This window comes from Castor canadensis, chromosome 3 (genome assembly GCF_047511655.1).
Source record: "Castor canadensis chromosome 3, mCasCan1.hap1v2, whole genome shotgun sequence".
Classification (NCBI taxonomy): Eukaryota; Metazoa; Chordata; class Mammalia; order Rodentia; family Castoridae; genus Castor; species Castor canadensis.
Genome location: NC_133388.1, coordinates 40,161,652 through 40,187,167, shown reverse-complemented (window position 1 = coordinate 40,187,167; position 25,516 = coordinate 40,161,652). Strand labels below are relative to the sequence as shown.

The window sequence follows — 25,516 nt, the reverse complement described above, 5'->3', positions numbered from 1 at the left end:
TCTTGTATTTCTCTTGGAAGATGTCCTCGAGTTAATTATTTAGTATTTGGGACTTTTTTTTTTTTCAAACCACAGTCTTGTTTCTGAAATGAGCAAATCGATCACAGTAACTGGAGTGATGAGACTCCATACACATATGCAGGAAACTGGTGTTAAAAATAAAACCAGGACTGGGGGCTTCTCTGCTCCCTCTGCTGGCTTTTTAGTCAGGGAAAAGATAAGCTTCTTAGACTAAGAGCTGTGCAGATCCTAAGGAAGGAAACTCTTGGGGAACAGGGGAAAGACACAACACAGACAGATGTCCATGGACAGGTTCCCTTAGCACAGGGCTGAGCTGAAGGTGAAGGACCATGGCTGGTGGGTAGGTGATGAGAAGAGGTAGTTTTCATGCACATGTGAGGGTTTGGTCCCTGAAGCCTGCCACATAGTTTGCTAAGGAGTCATTCTTTTAATGGAGTCATCCTGCATGGAGTCATCCTCTACCCACATGGCAGACACAGAGCATTTCAAGTTCTAAACCAAAATATGGAGGCATATGTTCAAATGCAAGACATGGGGAAGCACAGACCAGACCATGCAGGTATATCATCTCAAGATGTGTGGTTGAGGGAGAGGCAGAGAGGGCAGAAGTGTCTGGAGTCCCCTCCCTGTTCCCAGACCTGCTGGCATTGCCTGAGCCACGCAGATAGCTTCCCTCCAGCTGGTGCTAGGATCATGTTCCCAGGTACAATTTATAATATCCCGTGTTCCCTTGTTGGGCTCATTGGTGTCACTTGTTTTTGAAAAGGACATTGCTTTGTATTTATTCTCCAGGTTCAGCAACTTCTGGGTCTACAAAGCCCTGGGGAGGAGTCCTGTTATGCTACCGAGCTCTGTGTGGTTTGCATCATCTTTCTGGCGTTGTGTTACAATGCCTGAAGCACACTTCTGCTGATCTCAGTTCACCCTGCTGGCCTTGGGAAAGCCTTGAATCAAGGGATCTCCAGTTGTGGTGGGAATCCATGACACAGAAACAGAGCAGGTCCAGAATTGAGAGGAAGCCCTGAGCTTTGCAAAGGTGGGGATGGAATGGAAATGCTTAAATCATGTCTGGGGGGGCTAAAACTCACTCATTCATTCATTTATTCACTTCATTGTCAGACATTAACAATTAGAAATTAGTTTTTCTAATAGTAATATACCCCAAAGTGAGCCCATGTATCTTTTAAGGAAAATTGTTTTGCAGCTCTGAGTCTTTCCATATCGTGGTCAACTGTTGGCCAAAATGCCCTTGACTCTCTTCCCTACATCCCTTTTTATTTTTATTGTGCCTTTGCAGTTTTCCCCATAGAAGAGAAGGAATCTATTTCACCTGCCCTTGTATCTGCGCTGGTCTTTTGACCAATGGCATATGGCAGGAGAGTGATCAGGTACAGTTTGGAGTCTAGGCCTCCAGAAGCCATAAGTACTTCTGCTTTCTATTGGAAGAATATAGGCCACATGGAGGAGAATTCAACCATCCTGGCTTGAGTACATTGTGATTAACTTATGACTGCTGATCCCCGTCAAGTGTGAGTCCAGCGAATGTAAAGTTCAGGTGTCTGCACAACCTTCTGCTGACTGCAGGGATACAAGTGAGCCCATATGAGACCAAAAAATATCCCAGCTGACCTATTGGTTTGTACCCGACAATCGCTGCTTACCATTGCAAGCCACTGTTTTGAGATGGTTTGTTATATGGTAATAGCTAACACATGTATACACATACACACACACTCATACACACATGCACAGAAGGAATACACTTCAGTAATTCAGTTGGAAAATAGAACCACATTCTATATTCTCCATTAACCATGCCAAATGCATCCATAGCAATGAATAGACAAGACAAATCGCCACCAATCCTGGAAGAATGTGTTGTTACTAGGAATTTCAAGAATATCAGCATCAGCCAGGATTATGGAAGGTGAAGAAGGTGTGGCATACTCCCTGAGAAACCATCCCTCATGTGATAACAAAATGGGTTGGTTCCAGCTGTGGCCAGACTTTTAGAGGTGGTGGAAGAGAAGAGTTGCTATGACAATCAATACACCCTGATATGTGACCTAATGCTCATGGTGGTGAGATCTCACTGCTATTGGCCACCTTGTGAGGGTGAGGCATGGGAGAAGTGCTGGGTATATCAGGTATGATAGGCCTGGTTTTGCCTAAAGTGGCACTCAGGCTGACTGGCGAAACACTCACAATTATTAAAGGTAATGCAAAGACTCTAAGAAGAGGACAACTCATTCTTGGGATTCAGCATAAGAAGAGACCACTTTTGGTGGCACTAAAAAGAGTAGGCAAAGAGGAGTGGGAGTGCAGACCTGGGCTCTGAGAAGGGAGGTATGCCACCGTTTACTCCTCACAACCTTGTCATCACCTCTTGCAAGGAGAGCCCTGCCAGCTGCACAGTTGTTGCTGAGAGTGTGAGAGACTCTGTTTCTGTTGGTTCCATTTTCTGTCCATTTTCCCAACATCAAGCTTGCTACTTTCCTCTGGGCGCCAAGGAACTAGGACATCACAGCCATTTCTCCTGATCATGGTGGGTAAGTTAGGGAGGCAGTAGGAAGGGACACTTTAAGGCATCCTTAAAGGTTCATACTGACGGATGGGGTGCCTCAAACCTTGGGCTTCAATCCATAGAGACTGGATTTCCTCCATGGTCCTCAGGCCACCTGTATCAGGATCCCATGGAGGGCTTGTTAGACATGCAGATTCCTGGCTTCTCCCACCCTCCTACCTAAGAATAAGGGGTGGGGGCGGGACTAGGAATCTGCTTGTTTAGCAGTCCCTCCTGATGGGGCTTCTAGAGCAGTGCATCAGAGGACTGCTTCCTGAAGGAACCTGACCCAGCCCTGCCAGACCCCCAGGGGGCCTCGTGAGCAGGCTAGGCTGTAGGTAAGCACTCCCTCCCTCACTCCTTACAACCAACCTTCTCTGCATAATTTGCCCCCTCTATCCCCGTGGCCCCAAAACTACTTGCACTCCAGAATTGCCTGAAAAGATGTTTCTGAAATGTGTATTTGAAGGCCCCATTCTAGACTCACTAAATCAAAATCTCATAGAATAGAGCCTGGTAGTCAACATGTAATTTTAGAAAAAAAAAAAATCTCTCAGGGGTCTTTGATGCTCAGTCAGTTAAGGGGATCACCAGGTTATGTCCATTCTGGGTCATGTCTAGTGACATCAATAGGTGACTCATTCTTAAATCAATGCTTAACGATCAAAATCCACCATTAACCTTACTGTATTTACTTAGAGGATATATTTCATTTTTTCCTTTTAATTTGGGGGCGCTCTGAGTCAACTAATTTTTGAGTCTTGGAAAGCAAGAGGAGAACGATAAACTTGAACTTGTAGGAGGCAAGCTGAAACAACACGCCATCTGCAACAAAATCAGCATAAATTCCCCAAATGGCATCGCACTGCCAAGACAAGTCTTCAAGGCCTTACTGTCTGCCTCGATGGAGTGCAGGCCCTGGAGAGGTTCAATTATCCTCCACACATGTGCTCTGAGGGAGCCCAGCAAGAGCAGGGACTGGAATGCTCAAAAATGAAGGTCCCAGGGTTTCAGAATAAAAGGAAGTGCAGGTACACCAGAGCTCGGCTTGCAGTTCTGTTACTGCTTTGATTGCTAATAATTATTCATTAGTTTGGTTATAATACCCTTATTATTAACCTAATTGAAAAATAACTGATGTGTCTTTATTAGGGACATATATCACTATGGAGTATCTGTTCATTCTTTCAACAAATATTCTTCTATCACATGCAAACCCTAGACAGACAGTTTCTTCTTTTAAGTAGCTTATGGAAAGAGAGAGAGACTCCAAATTAAGGAATTTAAGAGAGATATTATTTGCTTGGGAAAAGTAAGGAGTTTTTCAGGGAATTTGAGTAGGGTCTTGAGAAATTAGTTTTGCAGCTTAATGGCAGTAGGAAATGCGTTCAGTGCGGGGAAGGAAAGACATCACAAGCCATGCACAGAATAGCTGAGGATATAGGCTTGGAGAACAAGGCTGTGGTTTTGTTGCTTGTTTTTGTTTTAGTAGAGGTTGGAGAGTTCTAAGGTTAAAAAGATGCTAATGGTGGATCAAATGGTGGCAGTCCTAGAGGCAGGTGGCCTAATAGAGGCATAGGTATCCCACTGCCCTCTTCTGGTGCTTAGGAAAGACGTGACCAATGGAGCCTGGCAACCTGCACAGAGCCCTTTCTATATTACACTCCATGCAGCCACTGCCAAATATTTGCTTGGAGCTGGCTGATAAGGAAAGACTCTTTCTACACCCTCCTCCCCCTTTTGAAGGCTAAGGAATTAGCATTTTATTCTGGAGACAATGACTGAAAGAAACAGTCCTTTATTCCCACTTGAAAGGGTGATATAATCAGACATGATCTTTTGGATGATTAATCTGCAAATAGAATCTGGAAAGGACTGGCTGGTGACAGAGTAGGAGACTATTGCAATAGTTCAGCTAGGACTGATGAAGGCCGCAGTTGGGGAAGTGGCAGTGATAATGGGAGATGGAGACAGAGGACAGATGCAAGAGACCTTTTGAGAATAGAATTGGTGAGGCCCAGAAGCGCATGGAATGCTGGGGTCTGGGAGGTGACAGAGATCGGATGCTTGACTTCACAGTTGAGAGAATGTGATACCAGTGGAGGAAGGGCACTCCAAAGAGAAGCAGTCTTCCTACCGGGTGCATAATGAACTTAGTTGGGGCATATGGAGTTGGAGAAGGTGGTACCACACTGGGGAGAGGGGGTTAGGAGAGGTTGGGAGGTATGGAAAAGGAGGAGCTAGAAATGTGCCCTTGGGAATCACATGCCTCCAGATGATGGGACAGATGAGCTCATCAAAGACAGAATTTAGAGGAAGCAAGAGGAGGAGGGAGCCAAGGAAAGAGGAAAAAGACAAGAGCAGCCTGCGTGCTGAGACTATTACAGGACAAATTGTGCATGCATTTATTTTCCCGAGTCTAATTATTTCCAGTTTATATGAAAATATCCATTTTTGTGTACTAAAATCCTCTGGTGACTATAGCAAACTTTATCCCCCTGTCTCCCTCCCCCTTGCCAATTAATCAGTCTCAGGATATGACCTAAAACCCAAGCATTAGTTGATAAAAATCAGCATTGGCCCTTGTGGGCATTTGGGATTTTGTTGGCATGGAGATATCGGGATGGAAACATGGGCCATGCAGATGGTGCTAAGGAAACTCCTCCTGGATTCAGGAACCCAGTGATTTTTTCTTCATTGCTCCAAGGCTGCTCCTGCACTGATAGATGACAAAGAAATAAGGGAGTCCCATGACCAGCCCAGTCCCTGCCAGATGACCACATGGTGTTACTAAAGCAGAGGAGAGTTTCTAATACAGAACGTTGACACAAGGGACTTGCTGACCCCTTACTAAAGCAACTCTTGGCTCAAAGACTGAAAAGCAGGCACCCAGCTAGGCCTGATCAAAACTTGAGGCCACCCAGAGCCACCAATGCAGAGTAGAGTGCTTTGGGTCCTGCATGCGTGTCTTCAGGGACCCTAAACCCCCATTCATTTAACCAGTTTAAGCTCTTGATGGACCCCAAATAGGCTGCTGAAAAATACCAAGAAAACATTCTGCAGAGATCTATGCTGAAAACATTGTAATAAACAAAGTAAAGCCATATAAGTTCATGGACAAAGGCAAGCTCCCTTGAATTTCCTTCAAAGATTTGCTCTAAGCCTTTTTTGTTGTGCCCTTCACCGTCCAGACTTCTTGGCCACTTCCCAATTCTGGTCCTTGTGGCTGTTGAAGCTTCTTCAGCTTCCTCCTTGCTGCCAGGCCTCTGAGTAACCAGCATCCCATGACTATTCTGCTTTACAGGGTTTGCCTTGGCCTTCTGGGTGTTCCTCACCTTGGCTGCTGTCTCCCTTCAGCCAAGTGGGGCTTCCGTTCTTCCTGCAGTGCTTGTTGCTTGACTGCAGCCCCTCTTTCTTGGCAGGTGACATTTCTGCCCACTGTGGAGGTCAGGGCTGCTTCTCACCACACTTACTAGGGGGGATGGAGGCACTGCCTTCTTCACTGAATTAGCCACGGCTTCACTCTTCTGAGAGACATCTTCATTCCTCCCTGACATTGGCCTAAGAAAGTAATAGCAGCAATCATTTTTATGACAATAGGAATAGTAAGATCTCTCAAGGATTAATCCTTGTGGTAATTTTTATCATCCCCATTTCACAGACAGGGAAATAGAGGCACAGAGAGGTTAAATAACGTGCCCACAGTCCGTATAAAGCCCCAAATACCGTGACTGCTAGCTGCTGTTTTTCTATTATTAGTTCATCTCTGCCTTGGAGTGGCTGTGACCTTGGGAAACACACTGGTCTTTCTGAGCCAAGTTTCTTCATCTGTATCATGTGTATCATCATAAACTCCCTTACCACTGCAACCTTCCTGCTATTTGCTCATCCTGTTCCTTCTTCTCTGCAGAAGAAGTCCTATTTTCTCAGATACTCTCTCCAGCTTTGCTGAGTTTTGCAAAGAATAATTGCTTAACTGCTCAGGAAGCATCAAGAAAGCAACTTGAAAAAGTGCCCAGGTGGCATTTTGTTGGCTCCCCTTTCTATCAGAGGGCTGTGGAGTCGCAGCTACCTCATCTGTTTCCAAGGAGGTTCACTAAACTAGTATTTTGATGCTAAATTGGTGTTTTCTACCCCAAATTTCCTCTGGGAGCAGAGAGGGAAGAGACTTGGGTCATGACATCCTCAATCATAACTTTTCCCTCTGTAGATATTCTGTCTCCACTGCAGTAAGCAGACACATCTCCCATCACCCTGGATTTGGCCAGAACAGAGGTGAAAATCCAGGGCTCCCCCTGGTCATGAAAGGATTTCCTTTTCTTGGAATAACCACTTTGATGGAGTGTATACTGGTTTTGTTTCCTGATCTGTTGCCATTTATATGTGATTGAAGTTCTGAGCTACCAGTCCCCTACAGAGACAGACAGGCCCACAAGCTGGTCATGAAGGCTGAAGACTCGGAGTGCTGGGAAAATGTCCTCTGATCCTGTCCTGTAAAGTCTATAAAATGATCTCATGGGGGCTCTGACCAGGGTGCTGAAGGACGGAGTTAAAAGAAAGCTGTCTTTGAGTACTGCAAAGCACAATGCAGCGTCCTTGCCAAAGCAACGCTGTGCAAGCCTGCTGGGTATTAATAGCAACAGCTAACATTTATGGAGCATTTACAATGTGCCAGCTGCCATGCTAAGCACCATTTAATCCTCACAATGACCCTTGGAAGGAGGTATTATTATCATCACTGCCAGCCCTTTGTAAATGGGGATCCTGAGACTAAGCTTGGCTGAGCTACTTGCCCAAGTCACACAACTAGCGCTGGACTGCTGACACCGAAGTTGGTGTCCTTACCCACTGCACTCTCCTGCCTTCCTCCCCAGGCCTTTGTACTAAGGACCCCTAGTGCAGGAAAGTACAGGGGCTGAGACGCTGCTTGGTCCTCTCCCTCTAGTTTATACCACAAGGGACTTTCAGTCTCAGGTCAGGATTTCAAAGCGCTGTCTGTCTAGGGGATATGGGCCTGGGGGAAAAATTCCTGTTGGTCTCACAAGAGGACTCAGGACACCAGACTGCAGATGTTAGCAAGCAGGGTGATAAACTACCTGCGGGGTGATCGCTCTTGGCGAGGAGGTCTGCTTGGTAGATGTTCCTTGAACACAGAGGGAATTAGTGGGACATTCTCATCAGTGACAAGCTGTCCTCTCCGCTTCTCTTTTCTCTTCTTTAAGGATCTTTTTCCCTGGCTTATTTGGAATTCAAAGAACTTTCTTGATCTTTATTGGAGAGGTTCCAGTACATTCTTATTCTACAACTTTCAGTTTTCAATATTCTTCCTTAGAATGTAATGACCTTTTGTCATTACAACACTCCTTTATGAAAACTACAGTAGATGTAGTTTATAGTTTTATTCTATACTAATACATTAAAACTTCTGCCATTGAAAGTGAAATAGATTAGGAGAAAAAGAAGGGATGCCTGAATTTGAGGCTCAGCTCAGCCTCACTGAGCCGAGTAGTTCCAGCAAGTCAGCCCAATGAAAGGGTTGGGTTAGGGGTGAGTGAGCCAGTCAGATCCCTGTATTTCACTTCCTGTTCAGCCTCCTGTCTGCTCAGAGCACACTCCTGCCTGGGGCTGGGATGAAGAGACAAGGAAGACTCTCTGCTGGAGGAAGGAGCCCACAGTTGGAGAGGGGCCATTAAGCAGTTCCCAGAACCATGAGGCACAGGTTCTGGTGTGCTTCTGAGTGAGCAGCCCCAGATTCACCACTGAGTCCCATTCAGAGGACACTTCCCAGGTCCCAGATTCTGAAACACTTGGAGAATAAGAACAAGACCCAAAGTGAACATCACTTGAGTTCTTCAGGTATCTTTGTCACTTCTAAGCATCATGCTCCAAAGTGGTTAAGGCATTTTTTGAAACTTCCCTGTTATTGCCAAGTAGATATTATAAATTCCCTTCTGAAAAGTGATGCCCCGGTCTCACTAGAGTATTCAAACTATTTTCTTTCTTTCTTGATCCTGTCGCTCGCGGCTAAAAGGACCGCCCACGATCGGCAGGCGGCCCCAGTTATGCGTGAGCACGTGCTCTGGCGCTGCAGCTCACCCCCCAAGCGCAGGTGCCACGGGGGCTCAAAGGCAGCGCGTCAATTTTCAGCATTGAGACTTTGGAGGAAAACCCTAATGAGAAGAGTATGGGGGAATGAAGGGCAGAAGGCTCTGTGGGTCAGCTTCTAGTCTCAAAAGTGGGGGCTTGGGCACGCACTTAAAGACCACTTAGTAAGGGGGAACCTTCACAGACACCCTTCCAAGTTGAGGGCACAGACAACTTTCTCTGCCTTCTAATGCTTTGTGTTCATCTGGGTTCTTTGTCCAATTATGTAAGTTCTCCAGCACAGACTCAACGCCCAGCCTCTCTCTAATTTCTGACTTGTAGACTGTAGCCATCACTTGCTTCTGAGTGACTGGGGCCCTTTCTTCTCCACCCCATTTAGCAGGTAATCAGGCACTACCTTCGTGTCTTTGGTAAGTGTTCCCATGTTATACATCTCTCCTGGGGCCTCATCACGGGCTTCTTTCTAATCTTCAGTAGCAGATTTAATGCGGTGCCATAAATACCTTATCTTTACTTAAACTTTACTATTTCAAAAATGCCTTAGTGGTCCTTACCATGTATGAGCCTTACATCAATCAGGAGAGTTAAGTGGGAAAATGGTAATATCCTCATTCTACAAATGGAGACTCGAGGAGGTTAAGGGACCTCCTTAGTGTCACCCAGTGGGCGAGTGTTAGAACCAGGCTATAAACCACTGATGTCTCATTCTACTATATGCTGCAGTTCTAGGTATTCCATTCCAGTGCAGTGACTTTAAATTGAGGCCACAGACAACCGTCTTGTAATAAAGCCAGTGCATGCTTTTTGTTTACTGCATTCTTTGCCCAATTATTTAAATTCTCCAGGATGGGCTCAACTCCCAGTCTCTCTCTAAACATCACCTTACTTTGGCAGTACTGCAATGAGTATTTCTCAGTATGTTCTAGTGAGTTCTGATTACCCACACTGAGTGGGAAGAAGCTAATGCAGACAGCAGAAAGTCATGCTGTTGACTTTGTTTTTCCATCCTATACCTGGAGCAGCCAAGGACTGGGGAGCCCTATGACTCTACGTTCTTCTTCTGCTAAGAGGATTGAAAAGATAAAGCCATTCTGGAAAAATAAAGCTGCCCAGTCAACAAGGAAAAATGAGAACCATCAGATAGAAAGCAGTCTCCCTTTGCCTCTCCTGTCCCAGCTGCTTGCGGAGTTTTGCTGCTTTCTTGGTTACTTGCTTCCTAGTCTTTTTATCCCCCCAGTTGCTACCTTAAACTCTAATTCCGGGTTCATCAAGGTGATTGGCTTCTACCCAAACCTTTACTTACCCTCTTGGGGAAGTCTCACGGATGACCTGAAAGGAGAGTGTTGACTTGTGTCCTCTAAAACCTGCAAGTTCAGGCTCTGCCACCCCTAGGACAGGAGCTCATTTTACCGCCCAAGAGGCAGGTATTAGCTGCTTCTTTAGGTTGACTGCCAAGTCTCAATCCCATGCCCCCAGCATCCTCCTGGGATGCTGAGAAAGGAATTGCTTCATTTTGAGGCAGCCAAGTGGATAGATGGTGGAAGCACCTGCTCTGGAAATAATTTCTCACAGCAAATAGCATTTACATGATTGTGCCTGCAAATATCACCGTGGCATTTGCTAAGTTAAATACTGTGCTTTAGCTTGCCTGACCTTCGTCAGCTCCAGGCCTATGGTGCTCCTGAGGTCTGGGAGCTCCCCCTCAGGGAGAGCAAGATGCTTCCTTCAGGACCTGAGCAAAAGAACCCAGGTTTTCATCTGATTCTGAGCTGGTGGTCTGTGATGTGGAGGCGATGACATAATTTGCTTGATGATTCTTTACAGTTTCTATTCTCAGCTTATCTTAAGCCTATAGCACACAGGATGCTGATGGGTTTTTCCATGTGTTTTTCATTACATGACTATAGTACTGTGCCATTTGTGTAAACTTTCCTCCTTTGTCTTCTTTGTCTTCATATTTTTGTAAATATCCTTTGTCTCTCCCAAAAGATAAGCCCCTGGCAGAGGACTGTGTATTTTACTACACTGAGCCACCTCAGACACAGATCTGCTGTGTTTAGGTAAAGGTGTATATGTCTATGTAAGATTAATGAGCATAAGGAACTATATTGACAGATAAAAATCAGGTTGCTAACATAGACTGTCTGGGTAAGGGTACCTCACATGGATGGAGAAAGGAGGAGAGGGGGAGGGGTGATTAAGCAAAGAAAAGGGACAAAAATACTACACTTTAAAAAAACCTACCTGACCCAAAAGCCCTTCTCCCCCCCCCCATAAAAAGGTATTCCTAGTATATCAGAGTTACTTTGGAGAAGATGGAAAGAAGGAAGGAAGGAAGGAAGGAAGAAAAAAATAGGAAGAAAGGGAGAGGGAAAGCAAACTGGCCAAGATGAGGAATCAGTCAGTCATATTTATTCATTGTGTAAATTCTTACATATATGTATGTGTAAAGAAATGAACAGAGCACAATTAAAGACAAGATACTGTGCACATAATAGATATTCCAGAAATATCTGTGAATGAATGTGTGGATGCTGAATTGTGTACTGAGTGTGATAATTTTATGGATTTGAATTTTCAAGGAACTATTTATTTGATAATATCATGCAATGCTTGCAATGTGCTCTCATAGTCACAATCAAGGGTTTTCAGGTTGGGTGACCCGCCTGAGAGTTCCAGTTTACTCTTTCATTACTCTGTTCACCAACCAGAGCTAGTTGGGGTGAGGCTAAAGGTGAAAATGACAGGGTCCCAGCTCTGGCATGCTGAATTAGGATCCGAAGGGGAGAGAGGACGGCTGGGGAACCTGCATTTTAAACAAACATCCCAAGTGATTTTTATGCTCATTAAAGTTTCAGATCCATTGCTCCAGGCATTGTTAACTGCCAAAGTGATGCACTGCTTTTATAATTAACTTTATTCAAACAAAGCAAGACTAATTATTTACTATATATTTTTAAATGCCTCATTGTCTGACTTTCCTTTGCTTTACTGTCAGTATTTAAAAGACCCAATCCATGCAAACTTCTACTGTGTAGACAGAACTTCTAATGAATAACTTGGTGGGAACCAAGTCTCTGAACAGAAAATGACTCTGAATCTCTCCCGTGCCGGCTTAGTGCAATATTGACCTAGCCAAGGGAAAGACTCTTGGGTCTTTTGTCACGCCTCAAACAAATTTTTGGAAATGAAGTGAATCAAACATAAATTAGTGTGGAGAATGATACAACAATCATCCATGTTCTCTCCTTCCCCTTTTGTTCAGGCTTCACATTTGGCTATGAATTCTTCAAATATATTTTCTCATAAATAAAGCATTATAGGAAAATTTATGTAGTCCTCCTTGACCCATTCTTCTTCACTCCTTCCCAAAGGGAACCACTGTACTGAACTCAGTGACTTTATTCACATACCCATTTGTCAATTTTTATTGTACAATATATTCACATACAATTTGGCTTGACATATTTTGAGCTTTATATAAATGGAATCATATAGTATGTATTTCTCTGCAAATAGGTTTGTTTTGCTCAATGATTTGCCACATTGACTTATTCCACTCTTCATTTTAACTATTTGTGATATGGCGTAGTGTGACACAGTGTGTAATATAGAATGATTAGTATGGTATACTTTTGTATGAATGTGGCACTATTTTATATCTATGCTATTTTATGGAAGTTTAAGGTATTTTCATTTTGTTAATTATTATGAACAAATTAGATGAACTGTTGACAAATTTCTCCAGGTTTGTCTTTATGGGACATTATTCACCCCTTTAATGCTCAGACCCACCTAGGGTCAAAGAGTATCATCTTGATTTAGGGGTTTATATTTCCATAGCCATTTTTCTTTCTATAGTGGCCTCCATGATGGTCCTGATGGACCGCAATATGAGGGGAACCAGGCAGGGTAACATCAGACACACTCCCAAGATTAGACCCACCACTCCTATCAGGGTTTTGAATCTACCCAAGGCAGAGAACCATCTGCTGAACAGACCATTTGGGTCCCATCCTTTCCACACCTGTATGGGTTCATGTGCCATCTTTCTAATATCAGTGGCAATTTCTGTTACTGCTTGACCATTGTCATCTATGTGGAGGTAACAGTCTGATTGGTTGAACTTGCCACATACTCTCCCTTCCTCAGCTAAAAGATAATCCAAAGCCAAGCAATTTTGACATATAGGGCTTGCATTTGGGTCTGTTGCTTGGCCAGCAACTCTAGAGCAGAGGCAGTCTGGTTGGTAATAATTTCCACAACTGCTTGTAACTTAATGATTGTGTTGAGCATATAGATAGGAGTCTGGTAACCCCAGCTCCCATCCTATCCCCAAGTGACTGGTCTATAAGTCTCAGTAATCCTCTGGGGAGGCCATTTGTCTTCTCCCCATCTCTGTCGACCCCCACCTCCAGGTCCCTTTTTATTCTAGACTCCAGAGTTTCAAAAAGGGGAACCCCCAACTATTCCCCTTGGTGGTGAGGTTATTCCAATATTTGCCAATTTCAGGGATACCTTGGAATGGATTCACCTTGCTGATAGTAGAACAATTTAAGCGGCTGTCATTAGTTGGAGAATCATGACATTGAGAACTGTTTTTCCATGGGGGTAATGTCCAACACCATTTAGGCTCATTGGGCCACCAGGTTAGATCACTTCCATTCCAAAAGAGTATCATTTACAAGGGGTTTCTCTCACCCACTTTTCATATTCTGACCTGGTTCTTTTGCTACATTCTTCCCCAATTACCTCTGATGTGAGAATCCAGGTCTGAGGTCAGTTCTCTCTTATCTATTGATTCCACAATAAAAGTTGGTAAGCATTTAAACTGGTCCCTTTCCAAGGCCATTCCTCACTCCTGAGGTTGCCTCCGCACAGCCAGCAGTTTGAGATATTTAGTTCTTTAGCAATCCTTTCTGCCAGGTCTACAATCCCTTTCCTAATTTGTTTCTGATTTTATTTTACAGTGGCCCAGTGCTTTGATTGGCAGCCGGCCCCTGTGTGAGAGTACCTTTGACACTCGGTGTGCTGTCTCTCTAACAAGTTGTTCCCTAGCTAGGTCCTGGACTCCCCCATCATCAGAGCTTCCCCAATATCCCAAATAAGCTAGCAAACCCATTCTCCCCACTTTCCATGACAACTATAGCTTGCATTATTCCCCTTACTCTGGGACTTCCAGTATCGCCTACCAGCAACCTCGCAAACCTGAGGAGTATAGGAGCCAATGTAACATCTGACCTGTTGGCAGATGTATGAGACAAAGTATGGCTATGCTGAGGTCCAACAAAGGCTCTTTTATAACATTCAGTACATAGGGGAAACCTTGCAAGGGCCAACCCAAAAGGTAAGAGTCCAAGTGTGTAGAGGAAAGCAGGGGTGCAGCTCATACTTAACTTCAGCTGTGCATAGACTAGTCAGCTTCCAGAATGACTACAGCAGGGCTGTCATCCAGTTGTTCGTGGTCCTCTGTTGTTTCCCTGGAAGTAGAGTTCTGCTGAGGAAGGGCACTGATATTCCAGAGGGTGATCTTACACAGCCAAGCTGGATCAGGCAGGCACTCCCACTTGAGAGAAGCTGGCTTGACCCAGCTGTGGTGGAGCCAAGGAGCTATTGCTGCTACTTTAACTGTGGTAGTGGTAGACAAAAGAACAAAAAAGTGCCTCTCCAATGAGCCTTTAATGGTTGGAAATTCCATTCCTTTACCCAGACAGCATCCCCTGGCCTGTAAGGGTGCAAGGGAGTTGTCAGGCTGACAGGAAGTCTCTCCCAGACTCAGTCATTGATCTTTGAGAGAGTCAACCTGACGACCTGCATCTTCTACCTCAAGGTGAGGTCACCTATTTCCTTAAGGTCCCCTGTATGCCCTTGATTAAGGGGGATGGGCATCCATAAAGGACTTCAAAGGGTGAGAGCCCTGTCTGCTTCATGGGACTAGACCTAATCCTTAGTAATGCTATGGGCAGTAATTGATCCCACTGCAGATGGGTCTCCTGACACAGTTTTCCTAACTGTGATTTTAGGGTTCTATTCATGCACTCTACTTTTCCTGAACTCTGGGGGGTGGTAGGCCATATGCAACGTCCAGGTGATTCCTAAGCCCTTAGCCATCAGCTGTACATCTGCCACAAAGGCTGGCCCATTATCCAACTCAATAGACACAGGTATTCCAAACTTAGGGATGACTTCCTTTAACAGACACCTGGCCACCTCCTGGGCATTTTCAGTTTGTGTGGGGCAGGCTTCCACCCATCCTGAGAAGGTGCAGACAAGCACTAATAGATATTTGCATTCTTGAGCTCCTGGCATTTCAGTGAAGTCCATGATCAAGTTTTCAAAGGAGTTCCATCAATACTCTGCACCTGGGAAGGCACTCTTGGCCTTTGCTGGGGGTTGCTTTTGGCACATGGCTACATCTTTCACATACTGCCTTACATATGCTGGAGAGCTTGGAGACATAAAAATGCTGGGTCAGGGTGGTCTCAAGGGCTGTTCACCCTGAATGAGTTCCTTCGTGGAACATTTGCTTGACAAATGTAGGTGCCAGTGACTCACGTATGGCAATGTGGCCATAGGAAAAACTTCCTCCATTTATCTGGTAGAAAATTTCTCTCCTCAGTCTTAAACCAAGCCTGTTCTTGTGGTGTGTACAGCTAAGGGACGTGGGAACATGGCAGCTGTCAGGACAGTTGGGGCTGGTCCCCTTGTGAGGGCCACTTGTTTGGCCTCCTCGTCAGCTTTCCAGTTTCCCCAGGCAATTGTTGCATCTCCTTTTTGATGCCCTTGGCAGTGTATAACTGCCACCCATTTAGGAGCCCACACAGCATCTAGCAGTTCAAGGATTTCCTGTCCTTCTCTTTAATAAGACCCCATAGACATGAATGGTTGTGAAGGCATATTTAGAGTCAGTGTAGGTGTCTACCTGTACTCCTGCAGCAAGCTGGAGTGCCCATGTGAGGGTGACAAGTTCAGCCTTTTGTGCAGAAGTCCCAACTGGCAGTGGGCGGGCCTCAATCACTGAGTTCAGAGTCACCACCTCATACCTGGCACAGTGCGTGCTGTCCAGGACAAAGTTGCTGCCATCTGTGAAATATTCAATGTCTGGATTGCCAATAGGCTGATCAGTTAGATCTGGCTGGCTTGAGAAAATCTCATCTATAACCTCAAAGCAGCCATGCTCTGGGGAGCCCAAGTCAACTGGCAGTAGGGTGGCTGGGTTTAGAGTCTTAACAACTTCCAGCTGATGTGTAGGTTTTCACATAGCATACTCTGGTATTTGACCATCTCAGAGTTAGTCAGCCAATGATTTCCCTTATTCTCCATGAGTGTCAGGATGGAGTGGGGAACCCAGACAGTGAATTCTTGCCCTAGGATGAGCTTGTCTGCCTCTGTCACCAGGGCAACTAGGGCATGCAGGCAAGTTGTCCAGTCTCAGGAAACAGCTGTTTTGACAAGTAGGCCACCAGACGGTGCCAGGAGCCTAGTAACTGAATGAGGACCCTAATAGCTGTTCCCTTTTACTCATGGACATACAGGAAAAAGGGCTTCATCATATCTGGCAGGCCCAGAGCAGGGGCATTTGTGAGAGCCTTCTTGATTTCTTTAAAGGTTTTCTCCTGTTCTCTTCCCCATACTAAAGGCTCCTGTTCTCCCCACTTTGTGGATTCATGGAGGGGTTTGGCCAAGAGGGAGTAGTTAGGGATACAGATTCAGCAGAAACCTGCAGTTTCCCAAAACTCTCTAACTTGCCAATGGGTCTTAGGGGCTGGGACAGAACAGACAGCCTGTTCCTCTCAGGGCCAAGCCTGTGTTGTCCCTGGGACAGGTGAAAGCTGAGGTATTTAACAGTGTTTTGGCAAATCTGGGCCTTTTTCTTAGAGACTTTGTATCCCACCTCCCATAAAAGAGAAAGGAGGTGTATCCTATCTATAAAGTCCTCCCGAGAGTTGGTACAGCCAGAAGGAGGTCATCTTTGTACTGCAGGAATGTGTAGCCATGCTGATCAGCTGATAAGGCTTTGAGGTCAGATGCCAAGGCAGTTCCAAAAGTAGCGGGTGAATTTTTGGAAACTTGTAGCAATTGAGTCCAGGCTAGTTGCTCCTTTTCCCCAGTATTGGGATTTTCCCATTGGAAGGCAAAAATAGGCTGGCTCTGTGGGGCCATGCAGATGTGGAAAAATGCACCCTTAAGATCTAGGCAGGTAAAAAACTTTGTCTCAGCTGGGACAAGGCCTAAAAGCATGTATGGATTTGGGACTATGGTGTGCAAGGTGAGAGTCGCTGGATTTACTGTCCGGAGGTCCTGAACTGGCCTAAAATCCTCAGTCCCCGGTCTCTGGACCAGTATTAAGGGGGTGTTCCAGGACGTCTGACAAGGTTGGAGGATCCCATATTTTTAGGAGTCTCTCAAAGTGTTTTTGAATTCCAACCTGGGCCTTGTGGGGGATGAGGTACTGCCTTTGGCTGACGGGGGTGGCTCCTGGCTCTAGTTCCACCACTACGGGGGGCACATTTCAGGCCAAACCTGGGGGGTTATCTTCAGCTGGTATACCTGGAATCCTTAAAGGAAGTTCAGGAATCTCAAGAGGACTTCCTTCAGGGGCACAGAGCCACCATTCCTCTTCTTGTGCAACCGTCAGTATTAAAGTCTTTGCCTCAGGTCCTTTCAAACTTAAGGCTGTGGTGCCATCCAAATCAAAAGTTATCTGTGCCCTCAGTTTGCATACCAAGTCCCTTTCCATCAGGCCTACAGAGCAATCAGGTAGATAGAGGAATTCATGCCTTACTTCATGACTCCCAAGACTGCACCACCTAGCCACTAACAAGGGGTAGTGGGCCTGGTCCCCTGTAGCCCTAATAGCTATATTATCAGGCTCACTGGTTGGTTCACATCTGAATGTTTTGTGCCCATGTCCAGCATGAGAGCAACAGGATTGCCCTGTATTTTCATTTAGACCATAGGCTACTGGGGGCCCAGTAGAATGGAGCCCAGTCTGTTCTGGTCCTCCTCATAGCCTTCCAGGCCTGCCAAACTGACAGTGTTTTCCTCCCACCTGCCCCCTGCAGGTGGGCTGATATTTTCCTTCAACAACCTGGCCCCTGCCTCTGGTCTAGGGGGCCTTTTGGGAGTCCCTGGCCCATTGGGGACATTCATTCTTCCAGTGCCCTTCCTGATGACAGTAGGCATATTGATTTTGCCCTAGTTTCTCCCTAGGGCAGGGGTGTCCTGGGGACATTTGTCATTATCCTCAGGGATTGCCTCTCCATCTGCCTGGATTAGCTCACTGGGGCCCACCTGACTATCCAGCAAAGGCTGCTGCAAGGAGGTCCTCTTTCCTTTTCATCTTCCTGTTGGCCTCCCATCTAGCCTCCTGATCTCAATTGACAAAAACCCTTATGGCCACCTCCAGAAGCTGGCTAGCATTCATTCCAACGAATCCCTCCAGTTTCTGCAATTTTGCCTTATGCTCCCATGGGCCTGGCCAACAGAAGCAGTGTTAATCATCTACTGATTTTCAGTGGCTTCCAGGTCGAAGGGGGTGTACAAACAGAAGGCCTCACACAAACACTCATAAAACTGGCTGGGACTCTCATCTGGCCCTTGGAGGACCTCTGATGTTTTGTTCACGTTCATGGTCCTTTCCCCTCCTTCCTTCATGCCTCCCAATAGTGCCTCCTGATACTGTTCAAGTTGCTGGTAACCTCAGTCATCACTGGGGTCTCAGTGGGGGTTTTCCTCAGGGAAGTGAGCCTGAGCATGATCTTGTAACCACGTTATAGCTGCCGTTATATGGCATCACTCTTCAGTATTAAATAGAGTCAGAAGAAACTTTTGACAGTCTGTCCAGGTGTGTTTATGAGTCTGGACAAATCAATGAGAGCCTGGGGCTTTCCTGTGAAGGAGGGGTTATGATGTTTCTAGTTTAGGAGGTCTGTGGTGGTAAAGGGCGGGTAGACAAATATCTGTCTTCCTCCTTGAATTTGGACATCTGGGTCATAATATATTAGGCTCTGGGCTTCCCTCAGGGGCATCTGCAGGGCAGCTGGCATCTGAGGAGAGGAGGGGTCCTCATGGAGACTGGCCAGATGCCCCAGATCAAATGGGGGATGTGGAGCAAGAACTGGCAGACTTGAAGTGGGCATGGGGTCCATAGAACTTGGAGAGATCAAGGGAGTTAAGTCCCAGGGGCTTCTGGGCCAGACTTTATAGGTGTGATTGTCCCTCAAACTTCCCCATCCAATATTGGAGGCAGGGATGAAGAACTGGGCACTGGTGGCAGAGGTGGCTAGAGTGGCACATTGGGTGGTGGCGTTTCCTCAGGTTCCTCAGCCAGTACAGGCTCCTTTGCTTTCTCTCTACACTTGGATGTGTGGCCACCCTAGCTACCATAATTCTACATGCCTCTTCCAGACATGGCCTTAGCCATATGGTCCACCTGAAGACAGCATCCTGCCAGCAGTCAATATAGGGAAATTGATCTGGGTGCCCAGGTCTTCCTACAATTAACCTATATACTTCATCAATCACAGTTTTATCTAGTGATCCTTCTGGGGGCCACCCTACACTAAGAGCAGGCCAATCTACTTCACAAAGGGCCTTAAGCTTGTTAGGAGTTAACTCCTTAGTCTCCATTAAATCCCTTTTAAAAATTCTTATCATACACGCCAAGAGAGTGTTTTTACTCTGATTTCCACCCATCTCCTTCCATTACCAGATGGCAAGACAGACATAGAGGGGTAGGGGTTTTGGAGGAGAGGTAAAGGGGGCCCTGTTCTCCAACGCAGGGGGGAGAACAATATGCACCCCTTATTGGTGACTTAGACGCAGTGACCCAGCCAGGAACTGCACTTACATAGGGTCCTCACTTGCTTCGTTTGTCTCCAGCCACTCCCCTCATGGGGATTTAGGCATTTCTTAGCCATAGTGAGTCCATATAAACCCCGGACCAGAGGCCCTGTTAGGGCTCACCCTAGACCATATGCGTTCACCACGGATCCACAGATTGGGACTCAGCACTTGCTTCATAGCCAAGCTATATCTCATTCACACACATGCACACACAGGCATCCAACATTTCCGTCCTGCACCCAGTGCCTAGGAGTCACAGTTTCACTTTCACTCAGTTACTCAAGTGACCCCGGGAGGTGATCAAGCTCCCCTTCTGCCACTTAGAGGCAGGCCTAATATTCAAACCTGGGTTCTTACCAATCTGACAGGCACCACTCCCCTCACTGGTTCTTGTGCCTCACTGGGTTGCATTGTGTGTCTGAGGCCCTCACCCCTACTTGCCAGGAGGATGAGTCTCTCCTCCAGATCAAACTGTCCATTGGTGCCTGGCAGGATCACTTCTCCCAGTGGTCTGGGGGATGGACCCCGGCAACAAGGAAGGTAAAAAAACCACCATCTCCACAGTTCAGGATGAGCCCCCAGATACGTTATGGGAAACTTGAACAGAGATACAGGACACTGAGGCAATTCAGCAGGAAGCAACGTTTTATTGTGCCAGCACAGACTCAGCAGACTTGTGTCCAAAGGCTGAGCCCCAAGAACAAAGGGGTGTCACCTTATATACCCTTGTAAACAGGTGACAGAAGCAAAAAGCAAGGTTTAACCTATATATGGTTACACACAATTTTATAGGCTACTTCCCCCTAGTGCTATGTGACCCTCTTCAGATTTAGATTCCTTAAGTTTTATCTCCCTGCTATGCCATCCCTTCCCCTGCTACTTTATCAGAACACAGGCATGTCTGTTTCTTTTCTGGTACTCTTCCCTGCTATGGCACGAGGACTTCTTTTTAACCTAGGGCCTTGTTCTTCCCAGGCAAGCACTCTACCACTTGAGGTATGCCCCCAGCCCTTTTGTTTTTATTTTGTTCTTGAGATAGGGTCTTTTTAACTTTGGCCTGGGTTGGCCTCAAACTTGCTATTCTCTTGCCACTACCTCTTGAGTAGCTGGGATTATAGGCACACATTACCGAGCTCAGCTATACATGAAGATTTTATATATCTTACAATTTACTGTGAGTCATATTGTATGTGCATCTTTGGATTTAATAAATATTGCCAAATTGTTCTTCAAAGAAATGACACCTATTCGCATAACCACTTGTTGAATATTCCTGTGTTTTCCCTTCCATAGCCTCAAATTTAACAGCAGAAAACAGAAATACAAGCAAAAGAAAGAAAATAGCCTTGAGAACTCATTTAATTATCAGTGGGACATACTCTGTTCTTTTTCCAATCTGGAGGCATTTCTTGCATGTGACCACCTCCCTTCAAACACAATTAATACATGTCAGTGACACTCCAGTGACTAGGCATTTGGGAGCAAGGATTCAAAGGTTTATGTGCAAAGAGACTTACCCTCTGAGAGTTTAAAGACTAACTGGAAAGTTAAGACATACACTATAAATAAAAGTTAATTATTTAGGTAACAATTTAACGATAAGAGAGAAGATATCCCTGTGTAGTAGGAATTCATCATAGAATGAATCGTGCCTATATTAATTCTATAGGAGTTCACAAAGTGGGGAAGCTGGAGCTTATGGATTCTAATTTGCCACAGAATGGTTTCCTAGCAACCATCACTAGAGGAGAATCAGCTAACTCTGCTGTTTTGAACCAGACTTACTCTATTAGAAGAATGAGTAAAATAAATGCCAGCTTAAGGTAGCATGTCATGATGTAAAACTGCATTTGAAATAAGTAGCTTTTGAACAAAGGGCTAAAGTGGTTTCTTTCACTAGAATCTAACAAAGGTGACTGGTGCTGGACTTAGGGACTTAGACACCTGGTTTCTCAGGAGTTGGGCTTGAACAGTGATGAGTGAAGAGGCCAAAGACAGTCTCTGGGAAAGTGGGAGGAGCCACAGAACCCAATTCAGGAATTATGCAATTGAGCAATTTCTTAGTTTCACCTGGCCCAGGAAGTTATTTCAGCTTAAGAGTGAGAAATTAGACATTTTGGCATTGTCCCTGGAGATTTATTCTTGTCACTAGCTTCTACTTTGTTCCAGGCAATGAACTCCAAAGATTGCATCATATTCCTAATGTAGATAAAGCAGCATAGGGTGACAGTTCATTTCTATTTCTTTCACTTCTCATGGAGACTGTCTGATTGGAAGAGAGAAAACCTTGTGCCTATTCCCAGGAAGAGGGCTTGTGTATGCCTTTTGAGCTTTCCATACTCCTGCCACTACCAGCCTTGAACTTGACAGAGGAAACAGTTATTGTTGAAGGAAAGAGGTTCCAAACAAGCTCTTTCAGCCAGCACCACAACTACAACATGTTTTTGAGTCCTTCAAATAGAAACAGACAGACTAGCAGTGTTCTGGAGTTTGGAGGGACTTTCGTAGATAAATACATAGAATATAAAGAAAAGACAACTATGCCATATTGTTTAGTGATTTTTGCCTAACTTCTCTGGGAGAGAAAACTGCCTTTCTACCTTTTATCCTCTGTACAAGAACAAATATTCTCAGATACTTGGAGACATCTATGAGAAAAAGCTTAATCAATAAAACCAAGAGTAAAATGCAAATGAAGAGATCCTGAAAAAATTCTTATGATTCTTAAAATCACTTAAGGTTTTAAGTTCAGTTAAATTTAGAGTTGAGATTCAAGTTCTGTTAATGACAGATCACTTTCATGATAGCAATTTTCCAATGCTAGTATTTCTAGTCCATGTCAAATGTCATTGAAAGCCTTTAGATATCAATGTTATGCCAATTTGAGAATTTATTGACAAGTACATCAACTCTTTTTATGTTCCTCATTTTTTGATATTGCAATTTTTATTCAAATAAATTTCCTTGAATAAACCAGGTACCAGAGGTACAAAAACATAATCTTCTAGGTTCTTACCACTTCTGGTTTCAGTCACCTCAATTCAGCCTCTGTGCTTGCAGATGCAGTGGTGCATGGGTCAACCACCCAGGCCTGCAAAGGCAGGTTATATCTTCAGGAATTTTGTGGGCTAGTTGTTAAACAGTCATTTTTCAAAATTAAATGATATAAACTCCCATTAAAATAAAATATATTCAAAACAATGTAATAAATGCCCAAAACTCATTACTTCTTGCCTCATCAATGCCCTTGGGTTTTTGGTGCCTGTTCATTGTATATATGTTCATCTCTTCTCAACTTGCTTAGTGGCATTATTAAATGTGGACATTATTAAATGTGGCAAGTCACCTCTGATTGACATACCAACGAGTTGTAAATCCTTGGCCAACATTCCTTTCACTGCCATTTGCTACCTAGGTATAAGCAAAATAGAGTCAAAAGATACTGAATAATCACTTCTTAAATTAAAAACAAAAACAATGAAACCCTACATAGAATCTATCCATAATGGACTAGTAGTTATACTATTTTGTTTTGTATGCACACCACTAGAACCTCTATTCCCATAGGTAAAAAACCTCTCCATAAAGTCAATTCAATCTTCCCCTTATCTGTATTCCTCATTTCTCTTTTTCAGTGGTTCCAGTTTAATGGCCGTTCTGCTTGTTGGGGAGCTCCCTTTTCCAGCAGCTTTGATGCATCTCCCTTCACTGACCCCCAGAGGACTAGAGTCAGAAGGGCCTTTGGCCAGGATGCTTATTAGCAGCTTAGCAACTTGAGCACTAAGCAGATTCCCCACTGCTGGTTAAATCCCTTGTTTTCTCCCTCTTGGTTGCTAAGTATTCATTACACAAGGGCAGTGTGCTAGGCGCTGCTTAGTCTGAAAACAGGAACTGTTTTTTTTCACTAAAGCTCAGAGCCAATCCAGCGGGATATGAATTTAATGAGCAGTTGGAAAGAGCCCAGCAGACAGGTATATGATGGGAGATCTGTCTCTGGTCCATTGCAAAGTCAGAAGCAACTGATACTAAGGCCTCTACAACACCTGGTATTCTTGATATATTTTGATGGTACGGATATATTCTTTAAAAACAAAACTAAAAAACCAGCTATGAAATATGTACTATCTCTTGGATTTTTAAGTCCTTTTATGTAGAATAGCGACCCATCCATCTGTACATTCCATTCTAACTTATCAAACAGTACAAAAGCCTAGGATCAAGTCTGTCCAGGAGCTGGGGGACCCTTCCTATGGGTATGTCACTGGTGGGTGGTCTCAGATGACCCAGGTCTAGAAGATCTCTAGAAGGTCCTTGCATTTCAGAACACAGCATTGGATAGAGACACAGATTGCCTAGCAGTAGTAAGGTTTTATTTAAAAGGAAAAGGAAAGTATAGACAGGAGGAAACACCTCAAGACTGAGTGGTGAGCTCTGGCCAGAAGCCCCAATCACTTTTCACAAGGGGAATTTAAAGGTTGTAAGGGTAAGCAGTGGGAAAAATCTGGGCAGTCTTAGCAGGAGGGGTTAGGGTGATTGACAGGATATAGGATGTCCCTATTTTTTGGACTGTGCATGTCCCTATCCATAATGTTATAATCACAGGCATGAGATGCAGTCCATGTGTATGAAGCTTTAAGAGGGAGGATGGGGGGATATCTCAAAAGGTCATCTGAGGACAGGTTCCCCAGCCCTCAGAACATCCACTGGCTTTGGGACTTTCTTTTCTTCACAAACATCTTTTATCATGATGTAGTGGCTACTGAGTTAACCACAGAAAAAGGTATTCCTAGGATATTCCCAAACAGATGTCTCCTAAAGGGGGCATGTCCTAGGCAGGTCTTTAATGACATTTTATCTGGTCACTCTTCACTCCTTTTTAGCTAAACCATACTTCCCTATTCTCTTGCTTCAGGTAGACAGGGGTCTGGGTGCAAGGTGTAAAGAAAGTGGTAGAGAACCCATTTACTGTCAGCTTATTTCCTTTAGGGTGCTGATTGTTGAAGGTGATACCAAAGAATAAGGTCTGTTTATGACCACAGAGGAACCCGTAATCAAAATTTTAAACCAAACAAGCTTTGGGTACCATGTCATCTGCAGTGACACAGTGAAGATGTAGACTTTCGTGCCTCCTTTACATTCCATTTCCTTTAGTCTCTAACCAAGGTGTTTTTAAAAAGAAAAAAAGAAAAACCAGGAAGTATAAAAGGAGCCACTGATAGCTACAGATAAGCTCTTCTAGGCCCTGACCTTCTTTCTCAGCTTCCCTGCGTCTCAGGAAGGAAAAATCAGCTAGAGCCAAATCATGGTCTCCTGCACAGCTTCAGGAATGTGCTTGCTCCTTACACCTGCTGTTTCTTGCATTTTGCAGGGGGGGCTCGGGGTGGGGGGTAGAGGGGCAGGGCACACAGGTCTACCCCACCCTCTCCATCCTCTGCCGCTGTATCAGCAACTCTGTACTATGTCTACTTAGTGTCAGAGAAAAACTCAAGCAGAGGTAGTTATTTGGTGGAAGGTCACATTCCACTAGTTGAGCCTCATGCTGTGTTGGTCCCATAGATGCAATTAGTTACCCAACAGTAGAAAGCCTCTCCTGTTATTGGCAGGTACCTTGGCACATTGCCCATGGAACAGATGGCTACTGGTTCCACAAATTAGATTTCCAGATGACTGTATAATAGTGTGTCAACCAGCCACTCCTGCCTTGCCCTTCCAGCCTCTAACAAAGTAGAATAAGTCTAGGTAAATGTGCTGACCTCCTATCAATTAACTGTTCCTCTGGGCGGGAACACAGTTGAGACTAGGCCTGAGGGAGGGCAGGGAAGTCTGCTTTTTGAAGACTTTTAATTAATCTGCAGTGTGCATCTCTTCTTGCACCTTCTTCTATTCTCCATTCTGGTTTTCCCAAGTGATCTATGTTCTGACCTAAAGACACCTGGTCTTTCTTTATTCTGCCCTGAGGACAAGGTAGGGAGGGTTTCC

General features: G+C 44.9%; 1 non-coding gene across 1 annotated transcript; it reads right to left on the bottom strand.

Moving 5' to 3' along the window:
- Window positions 1–8,593: 8,593 nt before the first annotated feature.
- On the bottom strand, window positions 8,594–8,719 carry LOC141421817 (small nucleolar RNA SNORA76). The gene has a single exon (XR_012446507.1). It is a non-coding gene; the product is annotated as a small nucleolar RNA SNORA76 (small nucleolar RNA).
- Window positions 8,720–25,516: the final 16,797 nt, after the last annotated feature.